Below are 13903 nucleotides of genomic sequence, written 5' to 3' on the forward strand. Positions count from 1 at the left end.
TCATGGCTCATCAGTTAATTCTCAGGCTTGAGTTACTTTACACACTTATAACCCCTTGAATGAAGTGGAGATCAGGTCCCATTGGGGAAGGACCTAGGTACATTGTCAACAGTGTTAATCTTTCTCTCAGCCTTTCCTCAGGGTACTGCATGTTGGGGAAAAATAATCAGACCTTTCAGAGCCTACTAAAGGCTGACTCTGAACCGACACTAATTCTAGGAAGTCAACATCATTGTGGTTCACCAGTTAGGGTAGGGGTTTATGGAGATAATAAATGTAGTCTTAGCTCAGGCCCATCCCACTGTGGGCCCAATGGACCCCTGCATCAGTCTTGTGATTATTTCGTCAGTTCCAGAATCCATAATTGGAATGGACTTGACAATTTGCAGAATCCCCACAATGGCTCCCTGACCTGTGAAATGAAGACTACTATGTTGTGAAAGATCAACTGGAAGCCACTAGCATAGCTTCTACCTAGAAAATTAGTAAACCAAAACCAAAATTGCATTTTTGGAAGGATTGCAAATATTAGTGTCACTTTTAAGAACTTGAATGATACAAAGTTGGTGATTTCCACCATATCCCCATTCAACTCACCTATTTGTCCTGTAGAGAAGACAGATGGTTCTTGGAAAATGAGAGTGAATGATCATAAATTTAACCAGGTAGTATTTCACATTACAGGTGCTGTACCAGATGTGGTTTCACTAATTGAACACATTCCCTCATACCTGATATGCAGCTATTGATCTGTCAAAGATTTTTTCCCCATATCTCTTAATAAAGATGCTCAGAAGCAGTTTGCTTTCAGGTGGCAAGATGAACAATATTAATTTAATATCAATATATCTGCCCTATTTCAGAGATATATCAACTCTCTGGCCCTATGCTCTTATTTAGTTCATATGAATCTTAGTTGCTTTTTCCCTTTGCAAGTTATGACACTGTTCTATTACATCAATAAAATTATGCTAATTGAACTTAGTAAACAAGAAGTAACAGGCTACTTATTGGCAAGACATTTGATTATCAATGGAAGTGAAATAAATCTAACAAATATTTAGAGGCTGTCTACTTCAGTGAATATTCCTCATTTGAGGGAGTTACTTTCACCCATGTACTAGGTGACCCAAAAAGCTTCTAGTTTTTAGTGGGACCCAGAACAAAAGGAAAGTTCTGCAGCAGGTCCAGGTTGCTGTACAAACAACTACACCACTTGGGCTATATGATCCAGCAGACCCAATGGTACTTCAAATGTTAGTGGCAGATAGGGATGCCATTTGGAGCCTTTGGAAGGCCCCTACAGGCCAATCTTAGGCCCTTAGGATTCTGCAACAAAACTGTGCCATCCTCTTTTGATAACTTGTCTCCTTTTGAGAAACTTTTTTCCTGCTACTGGGCCTTAATAGAGATAATGCAACCCTGAGCCACCAAGTTACTGTCTCATATGAGCTTTCCATCATGACCTGAGTGTTGCCTGATCATACCACATACACCACTGTGCATACATAGCAGGACTCCATCATCAAATGAAAGTGGTTTATAAATAACTGGATCAGAGTAGGCCTTGAAGGTATAAGTTACATGAAGATGTAGGCCAAATGCCTCTGGCCCCACTCTGGCCACACTACTGTCTCTCTCCCAGCCTACATCTATTGCCTCATTGTGAGTTCCCTATCATCACTTGACAGAGGAAGAGAAGACTCAGGTCTGGTTTTGTGTGAAATTCAGATACCTTCCACAAGTGAATAGCTCCTTTCTGGGACATCCACAAAGGAGAGTGATGAAATGAAATCATCCCAGTGGACAGACCTTTGAGTAATGCACATAATTGTCTATTTTTCTTGAAAGGAGAAATGATTAGGCATGTAATTATATAATTATTCATGCTCTGTGGCCAATGGTTCGGCTCAGTCATCAGGGATTTGGAAGAGACGTGATCAGAAAATTGGTGACAAAGAAATTTGAAAAAGAGGTAAGTGGATAGATGTTTCTGAGTGAGTAAACCATGTGAAGATAATTGTGTCCCTTATGAATGGTCATCAAAAGGTGACCTCAGTAGAGAAGAATTTTAATAATCAAGTGGATAGAATGACCTGTTCTGTGGGTAACAGCCAGCCTCTTTAGTCACTCTTGTCATCTCCCAATGGGCTCTTGAACAAAGTGGTGGCAGAAATGGAGGTTATTCATGGGCTCAGTAACATGAACTTCAACTCAGTGAGGCTGACTGGGCTACAGCCACTGCTGAATGCCTAATCTGCCAGTTCAACAATGAGTCTCCTGTATGACACCAATCCCTGAGTAATCAGCCAGCCAGCTACTTGGGTCAGCTTGATTTCATTGGACCACTTCTACCATGAAAAGGACAGTGTTTTGTTCTTACTGGAATCAGTTCAGTTCAGTTCAGTTGCTCAGTCGTGTCCGACTCTGTGACCCCATGGACTGCAGCATGCCACACTTCCCTGTCCATCACCAAATCCCGGAGTTTACTCAAACTCATATCCATCGATCAGTGATTCCGTTCAACCATCTCATCCTCTGTCGTCCCCTTCTCCTCCTGCCTTCAATTTTTCCCAGCATCAGGGTCTTTTCCAATGAGTTGGGTCTTCACATCAGGTAGCCAAAGTACTGGAGTTTCAACTTCAGCATCAACCCTTCCAATGACTATTCAGGACTAATTTCCTTTAGGATGGACTGGTTTGATACCTTTGCTGTCAAAGGGACTCTCAAGAGTCTTCTCCAACTCCACTGTTCCAAAGCATCAATTCTTCGGCACTCAGCTTTCTTTATAGTCCAACTCTCACATCTGTACGTGACTACTGGAAAAACCAAAGCTTTGACTAGATGGACCTTTGTCTGCAAAGTAATGTCTCTGCTTTTTAATATGCTGTCTAGTTTGGTCATTTCATGGCTGCAATCACCATCTGCAGTGATTTTGGAGCCCAAAAAAATAAAGTCAGCCACTGTTTCCACTGTTTCCCCATCTATTTGCCATGAAGTGATGGGACTGTATGCCATGATCTTAGTTTTCTGAATGTTGAGCTTTAAGCCAACTTTTCCACTCTCCTCTTTCACTTACTGGAATAGATATTCTGAATATGGATTGGTCTTCATTGCACACAACATTTTTGCCAAAACTTCCATCTGTGGACTCTCAGAATACCTTGTCCTCAGAGCATTCTACACAGCATTGCTTCTGATCAAGGAACTCATTTTACAGCAAATAGTGTGTGATGATGAGCCCATGAGCATGAACTGACTGGTGTTACCATATTCTTCACTTTTCTGAAGGAGGTAACTGGATAGAGTAGTGGAGTGACCTTTTGAAAACTAAGTTACAGTGTCAGCCAAGTGGAAATACCTTGCAGGGCTGGGCAAGGTCCTCTAGAAGGCTCATAGATTGCATGCAATATATAGCACTGTTTCTTTTACAACCAAGAGTCATGATTCCAGGAATAAAGAGATGAAAATAATCGCACTCACTGTTACCACTAATGACTTACTAACAATTTTTTTTTTTGTTCCTATGCCTATGACCTTATGTTTTTTTAGGTCTAGTGATTTTAAAGAGAGACATGCTTCCATCATGAAATGTATCAATTATTCCATTTAACTAGAAGTTAGAAACAGCATCGAGCCACTTTGGGCTCCTTATTCCTCTGAATCAACAGATAAAGTAGGAAGGTGCATTGTTGGCTTCAGTGACTGATTCTGATTACTACTCAACATGGAGGCAGGGAGAATGCATTTCCAATACAGGAGACCTCTTAACACATCTCTTAGTACTACTATGCCCTTTGATTAAGACCAATTCAAAACCATACCATAGCATTTCAATCTAGGTCCAGACCCCAGGGACTTGTTTGCCTCCATAATTGCATAGGACAATTCCTTTAAAATATAATATTAATATATAAAGTAGAAATATATATATATATTTCTATAGAAATACATATAATAATATAATACATATTATATATATATATATAGGTTGTCTTGTTACTTAGGAAAAATCTAATTGAGGGGCTATTTTGCTTTGTAACTATCCATGGTCTATTTTATCCTGTTTTAGTAATGGGATTTAAAATTGTCTTTCAATGATCTCCCTTCTTTTTTCATTTAAAAGGTGTGATCAAGACAACAACTTTTCCCGCTGGCTTCAGCAAATCAGACACTTACAGTAATTCATTCAGGAATGAGAACATTACCCAGTTTGAACTGGGTATAATCATGCCTGAAACTATTTTTAGAAAGAGTGAAAAAAGCAGTGACTCTCTTTCCACTGAAGTGCTAATTTCTAGCTGCTGTTGTTACCTTGCAGCTATAAGAGAAAAGTCTTTCTGAGAATGATACAAACAAAGAACCAAAATATGTAGATAATGAAATTCTTAATGAACAATTTTTAGTTTCTCAATCTAGCTATATTTTAAATCTTGTCTCTGTATTTTTTCATTTATATAAACTATCCTGGATGGGTTTCTGTCACTTATAACCAAGAAAGTCCCGTTTAATATAACACATACAGCTGAAAATACTACATTTTTATCTTCCCATATAAATGCTATCTTTCTTGAGCATAAGTTTCTTCCCTTACAATCATTTTCTTTCTATTCTTTAGATATTCTCCCACATTACAACTTATACAGATGAGAAATTCAATCACAGTATGATTCTCTTTCATAGTTATTGTGTTTTTTCCCTTTATTTTTTTCCATTTATTTTTATTAGTTGGAGGCTAATTACTTTACAATATTGTAGTGGGTTTTGTCATACATTGACATGAATCAGCCATGGATTTACAAGTATTTCCCATCCTGATCCCCCCTTCCCACTTCCCTCTCCACCTGATTCCTCTGGGTCTTCCCAGTGCACCAGGCCGGAGCACTTGTCTCATACATCCAACCTGGGCTGGTGATCTGTTTCACCCTAGACAATATACACGTTTTGATGCCGTTCTCGCGAAACATCCCACCCTCGCCTTCTCCCACAGAGTCCAAAAGTCTGTTCTGTTCATCTGTGTCTCTTTTTCTATTTTGCATATAGGGTTATCATTACCATCTTTCTAAATTCCATATATATGTGTTAGTATACTGTATTGGTCTTTATCTTTCTGGCTTACTTCACTCTGTATAATGGGCTCCAGTTTCATCCAACTCATTAGAACTGATTCAAATGAATTCTTTTTAATGGCTGAGTAATATTCCATGGAGTATATGTACCACAGCTTCCTTATCCGTTCGTCTGCTGATGGGCATCTAGGTTGCTTCCATGTCCTGGCTATTATAAACAGTGCTGCGATGAACATTGGGGTGCACGTGTCTCTTTCAGATCTGGTTTTTTCAGTGTGTATGCCCAGAAGTGGGATTGCTGGGTCATATGGCAGTTCTAATTCCAGTTTTTTAAGAAATCTCCACACTGTTCTCTATAGTGGCTGTACTAGTTTGCATTCCCACCAACAGTGTAAGAGGGTTCCCTTTCCTCCACACCCTCTCCAGCATTTATTTCTTGTAGACTTTTGGATAGCAGCCATCCTGACTGGCATGTAATGGTACCTCATTGTGGTTTTGATTTGCATTAACAGAGTTTCCTTTTTTCCCTGTAGCTTAAAATTTTTGCCATCGCATGTCTAGGTGTGGTTCTTCTTGAATACACTTCCTGAAATCTTGTATGTGTTTTTGGTATAAAAATTCAATTTTTAAATTATTTTGGTTCAAAATTCAGTGAAGTTTTCTTTTTAATTACTGGTTCTTTGAGTTTAGATTTACTTCTATCTCTCCTTTCTTTCCTTTCTTCCATCTTCCCTTTTTTCTCTCTCCCTCTCTCTCCCTAAATCCATGTCCTATTTTAGTTCCTATTTTGTCTTATTAGTACTGTTAATAGACATGATAAAATATCTTAGCCTTTATTCATTGTAATGCAACCATGATATTAAATTTTTTTTCATAGTGACTTCTTTTTTTTTTCATTTATTTTTATTAGTTGGAGGCTAATTACTTTATAATATTGTAGTGGTTTTTGTCATACATTGACATGATATTAATTTTATTAGAAGACTACATTTCTTAATTAGAGATGTGATTCTATGTTATATTCAAAGGACATCCTACATTATAGATGAAATTTTGAAATTGCATACTGTGACTAATGAGAAATTATGTTAATATAATTTCATCTTGTATATCAGTCCCAGATTACTAAATCACAAATGTTGCTTAGTATGTTTCTGAGACAAGAAGGAAGCTTAACATTATATTGTCATAAACATTCGGTAAATATTTGAAAAGAGTTGGACACTGCTTAGTGACTGAACAGCAGCAAATATTCAGTTTATTTAGAAATAAACCATATCATAAATAATAGAATTGCATCTTAAATGTTGAATTGAGACTTATTGTAGGGCTAATTTATGAAAATTTAGGGGAAAGATGACACCACAGCATAGTAAAATTTTATTTCATTTTATTTTTTTCACTGTTTTATAAAGAAATTTATTTATTTTATTTTTTTTCAATTATTTTTATTAGTTGGAAAAATTTTAAATATTAAGAAGTTAATTTTAAACATCATGTAATTTTCAATTTCAGAGACATTATTTATTTGTCATACATACATATAGATTTGAAGATGTTTAAATTCAGGAAACTATTACTACTGAAAATTTATTTTATTAATTCAAATTATTAACTTAAGTTACACATTGAAGTTGTTTCACCATAATATATCTGAAATATATTTCCAAACAATTAAATAATTTACTGCATGTTTTTATAATTCTGTTATTTGAAATTATGTATAGTCATAGTATTGCAGCAATGAAATTAAAAGACGCTAACTCCTTGGAAGGAAAGTTATGACCAAACTAGACAGCATATTAAAAAGCAGAGACATTACTTTGCCAACAAAGGTCTGTCTAGTCAAGGGTATGGTTTTGCAAGTGGTCATGTGTGGATGTGAGAGTTGGATTATAAAGAAAGCTGAGCACTGAAGAACTTATACTTTTGAACTGTGGTATTGGAGAAGACTCTTGAGAGTCCCTTGAACTGCAAGGAGATCCAAATAGTCCATCCTAAAGGAAATCAGTCCTGGGTATTCATTGGAAGGACTGATGTTGAAGCTGAAACTCCAGTACTTTGGCCACCTGATGCAAAGAGCTGACTCATTGGAAAAGACCCTGATGCTGGGAAAGATTGAGGGCAGGAGAACGGGATGATAGAGGATGAGATGGCTGGATGGCATCACTGACTCAATGGACATGAGTTTGAGTAAGCTCTGGGAGTTGGTGATGGACAGGGACCCCTGGTGTGCTGCAGTCCATGGGTTTGCAAAGAGTTGGACATGAATGAGTAACTGAACTGAACTGAACAGAAAAGATATATATATATATATATATATATATATTAGAATATTATAATAACATATAGAATAATATAATAATAATATAATAATATTATAATATATTATAATAATATATAATAGAATATACATTATATAATATAATATATATATATAACAATAATATAATAACAATATAATATAACAACAGTGTATATATATATATATATATATATATATATAAGTTAAACTTCCTTCTTGTCTCAGAAACATACTAAGCAACATTTGTGATTTAGTAATCTGGGACTGATATACAACATGAAATTATATTAACATAATTTCTCATTAGCCACAGTATGCAATTTCAAAATTTCATCTATAATGTAGGATGTCCTTTGAATATATATATATATATTCATAAACAATACATAATATATTCATAAACAGAAAAGGTCCACAATGTAAAGACTGAGGCAGTTTGTTAGTAATAACAATTACAGGGCTTCCCTGGTGGCTCAGACAGCAAAGAATCCACCTGCAATGCAGGAGACCTGGGTCTGATCCCTGTGTTGGGAAAATCCCCTGGAGGAGGGCATGGCAACCCACTCCAGTATTCTCTCTTGGAAAACCCCCATGGACAGAGGAACCTGGAAGGCTAGAGTTCATGGGGTCGCAAAGAGTTGGACATGACTGCACAACTAAGCACAGCAAGTACAGGAGAAATAAAGACAAGAAGCATTGGAGCTGCTGTTGCAATGGAGAAGGCTTAGTGAATCCATCATGTTAACAGACTATGATCATCTGGACCCCAGAGAACTGGGCACTCTCAATTTGTAAACTGCATGGCATTTCCAATTGTAGAGTTATACAATAGTTTCCGCAATCCTGTAAAACTGCTGTTTCTTTTACTTCCACATATGGCATTCATTATTTATCCTTAGAGGTGATCTGAGTGACAAACTTTTTGACTAAAACAAACTAAATATCACAGGTCTACACTTTCTTTCTCACACCCTTGTAAATTACTTTCAAATATATATAGTTTGATAATATTTTCTGGGAAAATTACAAGAAATCAGGTAATCATAAGCATTTCACCCAGCCAACTGTTAAACCATTAAATATACTAGAACAAAAAAATTAGCATGGTAAAAAAAAAATGGGTTACTTCCTTTTAAGATATTATTTTCCTTCTACAAGCCACAAATACTGATTTCAAGTTTTCTATTTTGTTTCTACTTCTTAATCCATTATTTCAAGTTGTACACTCTATTGGATGATTGAATGAGTTACTATCCACCTTGGCAAAATATATGAGAGAGAATATATACCCATGAGACTCCATTGTCATTTGTTTTTAATATAAACTTTAATTAAATTTTTGGTAGAGTAAATATGATATAACTAATGGGATAAGTATGCACACATGCATATATATGTATATATTCATATACATGCATGTATTGTAAGTATGTATATAAGATCTCGACAAAAATAAGTCTAAATGAAAACATTAACTTGTAGTTTAGAGTAAAAGGAAACTAAGAAAGGTGATTACTAATAAAGAAAAAATATGCATTACTATGAGTAGTTGTTTTACTTACAATATATGCTAAATTTTGCTTATTAAAAAATCAGGATAAAATGCTCTTCTTACTTTGATAGAATAACCTTTCAAGAAAGGTTAAAAGTTCTTCACAGAAAGAAAAATGTGCTAGGTCTTAGTTGCGGGAAGTAGGATGTTTGATCTTCCTTACGGCATGTGGGATCTTTACTTGTGGCATGCAAATTCTTAGTTGCAGCATGTGGGATCTACTTCCTTGACCAGGACTGAACCTGAGCCCCCTGCAATAAGAGTGCAGAGTCTTAGCCTGTGGACCACCAGGGAATTCCCTTTTCATACCCTTAATTGATCCAACAGTTCAGAATAAAAACTGCAACAAACTATTAAGTGACTGTAGCTTATGGAAGAAAAAATGAATTGCTGTGGGCAAGAATCTCGTAGAAGAAATGGAATAGCCCTCATAATCAACAAAAGAGTCCAAAATGCAGTACTTGGGTGTAACCTCAAAAATGACAGAACGATCTTGGTTCATTTCCAGAGCAAGTCATTGAACATCACGTAATTCAAGCTTATGACACTACCACCAATGCTGAAGAAACTGAAGTTGATCAATTCTATGAAGATGTTCTATTCATTATTGGGGCTTGGAATGCAAAAGTAGGAAGTCAACAAATGCCTGGAGTGACAGTCAAATTTGGCCTTGGAGTATAAAATGAAGCAGGGCAAAGGCTAACTGAATTCTGCCAAGAGACTGCACTGGTCATAGAAAATACCCTTTTAGAACAACACAAGAGACGACTTTACACATGGACATCACCAAATGGTCAATAGCGAAATCAGATTGATTATATTCTTTGTAACCGAAGATGAAGAAGCTGTATACAGTCAGCAAAAACAAGGCCTGGAGCTGACTGTGGCTCATATCATGAGGTTCTCATAGCAAAATTCAGGCTTAAACCAAAGAAAGTGGGGAAAATCATGAGGCCAACTATGTATGACTTACATCAAATCCCATATGAATTTGCAGTGGAGGAGACAAATAGATTCAAGGGATTAGATCTAGTAAACAGTATGTCTGAAAAACTATGGAGTGAGGTCTGTAATACTGTACAGGAGGCAGTGAACAAAAATATCCCAAAGGGGAAGAAAAAAAAAAAAGGAAGAAGTCAAAGTGGTTATCTGAGGAGGCTTTACAAATAGCTAAATAAAGAAGAGAAGCAAAAAGCAAGGGAGAAAGGGAAAGGTACACCCAACTAAATGCAGAGTTCCAAAGAAGAGGAGGAGAGACAAGAAGCCCTTCTTCAATGAACAATGCATAAAAAATAGAGGAAAATAACAGAAGGGGAAGACTAGAAATCTATTCAAGAATATTGTAAATATCAAGGAAACATTTCATCCAAAGATGGTCACAATAAAGGACAGAAATGGTAAAGACCTAGTAGAAGCAGAAGAGAGGAAGAAGACATAGAAAGAATACACAGAAGAACTGTACAAAAAATATTTTAGTGAACTGGAAAACCATGATAATGTGGTCAGTCACTCAGAGCCAAGCTTTCTAGTGTGTCAAATCAAGTGGGCCTTAGGAAGTACTTCTGTAAATAAAGCTAGTTGATGTGATGCAATTCCAGTAGAGTTACTCAAAACCTTAAAAGACAATACTATCAAAGTGTTGCACTCTATATGTCAGCAAATCTGGAAGACCAGCAGTGGCCACAGGACTGGAAAAGGTCAACCCTTATCCCAATTCTCAAGAAGGGCAGTACTAAAGAATGTTCAAACCATTGGACAATTGCACTCATCTCCCATGCTAGTAAGATCATGCTTAAAACCTTGGATACTAGGCTACAGCATTACATGAACCAAGAACTTCCAGACACCCAATCTGGCTTTTAAAAAGGCAGAGGAAAAAGAGATCAAGTTGCCAGCATTTGCTGGCTCATAGAGAAAGCAAGGGAATTCCAGAAAAACATCTAACTCTGTTTCACCGACTACATTAAAGCCTTTGACTATGTGGATCAAAACAAGCTGTGGAAAGCTCTTGAAGAGATGAGAATAGCAGACCATCTTACCTGTCTCCTGAGAAACCTGTGTGCGGGTCAAGATGCAACAGTTAGAACTCTGTATGGAACAACTGATTGGTTCAGGATTGAGAAAGGAGTACAACAGAGCTGTCTGTTGTCACCCTGTTTATTTAACTTATATGCTGAGCTCATCATGAGAAATGCCAGGCTAGATGAGTTACAATCTGGTATCAAGATAAGTGGGAAAAACATCAACAACCTCAGATATGTGGATGACACCACTCTGATGGCAAAAAGCAAAGAGGAATTAACTAACCTCTTAATGAGGATGAATGAGGAGAGTGAAAAAGGTAGCTTAACTAAACATTAAAAAAAACAAAAAACAAAAAAACTAAGATCACCGCATCCAGCCCCATTGCTTCATGACAAGTAGAAGGGGAAAATGTGGAAGCAGTGATAGATTTCCTCTTCTTGGGCTGCAGCCATGAAATCAGAAGATTATTACTTCTCATCAGGAAAGTTATGACAATCCTAGACAATGTGTTGAAAAGCAGAGGCCTTTTTCTGCTGACAAAAGTCCGTATAGTCAAGGCTATGGTCTTCCCAGTGGTCATGCACTGTTATGAGAGTTGGATGGTAAAGAAGGCACCGTGCCAAATAATTGTTGCCTTCAAACTGTGGTGCTGGAGAAGACTCCTGAGAGTCCCTTGGGCAAAAAGGAGATCAGTAAATCTTAAAGGAAATCAACCCTGAATACTCACTGGAAGGACAAACACGGAAGCTGAAGCTCCAGTGTTGGTCACCTGATGAGAAGAGCAGACTCATTGGAAAAACCCGATGCTGGGGAAAATTGAGGTCAGAAAGAGAAGAAGTAATCAGAGGATGAGATGGGTGGATGGCATCACTGATGAAATGGACATGAACTTGGGCAAACTTTGGGAGATGGTGAGGTACAGGGAGGCCTGGTGTTCTACAGTCCATAGGGCTGCAAACAGTCAGACATGACTGGGCAACTGAGCAACAACAGTAGTAAAAGATAAGGGGCTTCCCAGGTGGTGTTAGTGGCAAAGTACCCACCTATCAATGTAGAAGACATAAGAGACTCTGTTTTTATCACTGAGTCAAGAAGATCCCTTGGAGAAGGTAATGACTACCCACTGCATCATTTTTGCCTGGGAAATCCCATGGACAAAGGAGTCTGTTGGGCTATAGTCCATAGGTTCATGATGAGTTGTACAAGATGGAAGTAACTTAGCATACAGGCAATAAGAGATAAGAGGGAAGAATTGAGAATAATTTGTTGTAAAGGACCTGAATTGCTCATGTTATTTGAAAGTGAATTTAGATTATTTATATAGTGCAAACTCTAGGGCAACAACTAAAAATTCCTTTAAAAGAATTATAATTGATATGCTATCAAAAAGAGGAAAGAGAATCACCTAAAATAATCAGTAAAAAGAGAAAAGAGAAAAAAAAATTGGAAGAACAACAAAAGGAAAAGCACAATTAATGAAAAAGATTTATAAATATTGTATATATTAATTAAATTATATCAACAATCACCTTAGGTATGAATAGTCTAAATGCAACAATTAAAATACAGAGATTGTCAGAGTGGATTTAAAAAGAAAAAAGAACTCAGCTATATGTTGCCTACAAGAACCTCATCAAATATGAAGACGCAGGTACATTAAAATTAAAGTGATGAAGAAAGATTCATTATCCACATTAATCAAAAGAAATCTGCAGTAACTACATTAATTTCAGACAAAGTAGATTTCAAAACAAGGGATACAATCAGAGATTAAAAGTGGCATTATATTACAATAAACAAGTCAATTTTCCAAGAAGATATAGCAATTCTTACTATGTATGTGCTTAACAAAGAGCATGGCATATTTGAGGTAAGAACTAACAGAACTGCAAAGAGAAATTTAAAAATCCACTACTATAGCTGGAGATTTCAACACATCCCACTGTCAGATTTAATTGATGTTTATGGACTACTTCATCCAACAATAGCAGAATTAATAATTTCTCAAATTTGTATAGGATATTCACCAAGATACACAATATTCTGAGTCATAAAACACAACTTTGTTAAATCTAAAAGAACAGAATACATATAAAATATGCTTCCAAGTCACATAACAACTAAAATAGTAATCAATAAGCAAAAGACAGATAAAAGACTTCAAAATATTTGGAGACTAAACAACACACTCTGAAATAATATTTGGATTGAAGAAGAGAGCTGAAGAAACATTTTAAAACTATTTTGAAAGAAATGAATATGAAAACACAGCTAATAAAAAATTGCAGGATGCAGCAAAACAGTGCTTAGATAGAAATTGATAGTATTAAAGGTGTATATTAGAAAAATAAAAATAAAAAATAATCAAACTTTCAAATTAGGAAACTAGAAAAAAGGGTAAATTTAGTCCAAAGTAAGCAGAAGAAAAGAAATAATAAAAATCAGACAGAAATCAGTAAAACTGAAACTGGGGATCAAGAAAGAAAATCACTGAAACTAAAAATTAGTTTTTTGAAAAGATCAATAAAATTGATAAAAGCCATGCTTGTTTACAGATAACATGAGAGTCCTTGTAGAAAATCTTAAAGAATCAACATGAAAGTTCTGGAACTAATACTCAATTATAGCAAGTTTATATGATAGAAGACTAATATAAAATAGTCAATTGCTTTCCTAAAATAACAGCAATAAATATTAGAATTTAACTTTAAAACCATAGCACCATGCACTTTAGCAGCAAAAGGAAATACTTAGGTATACATTATCAATGGTAAAATAAATTGTTTCCTTAATTTCTCTTTCTGCTTTTAGTTATTATTGTATAGGAATGCAAGAGATTTCTGTCCATTAATTTTGTATTCTGCAACTTAATCAAATTCATTTATTATCTCCAGTAGTTTTCTGCTGGCATCTTTGAAATTTTCTGTGTATAGAAATTTTAAATTTCTGTAC

This window comes from Dama dama, chromosome X (genome assembly GCF_033118175.1).
Source record: "Dama dama isolate Ldn47 chromosome X, ASM3311817v1, whole genome shotgun sequence".
NCBI classification, from domain to species: Eukaryota; Metazoa; Chordata; class Mammalia; order Artiodactyla; family Cervidae; genus Dama; species Dama dama.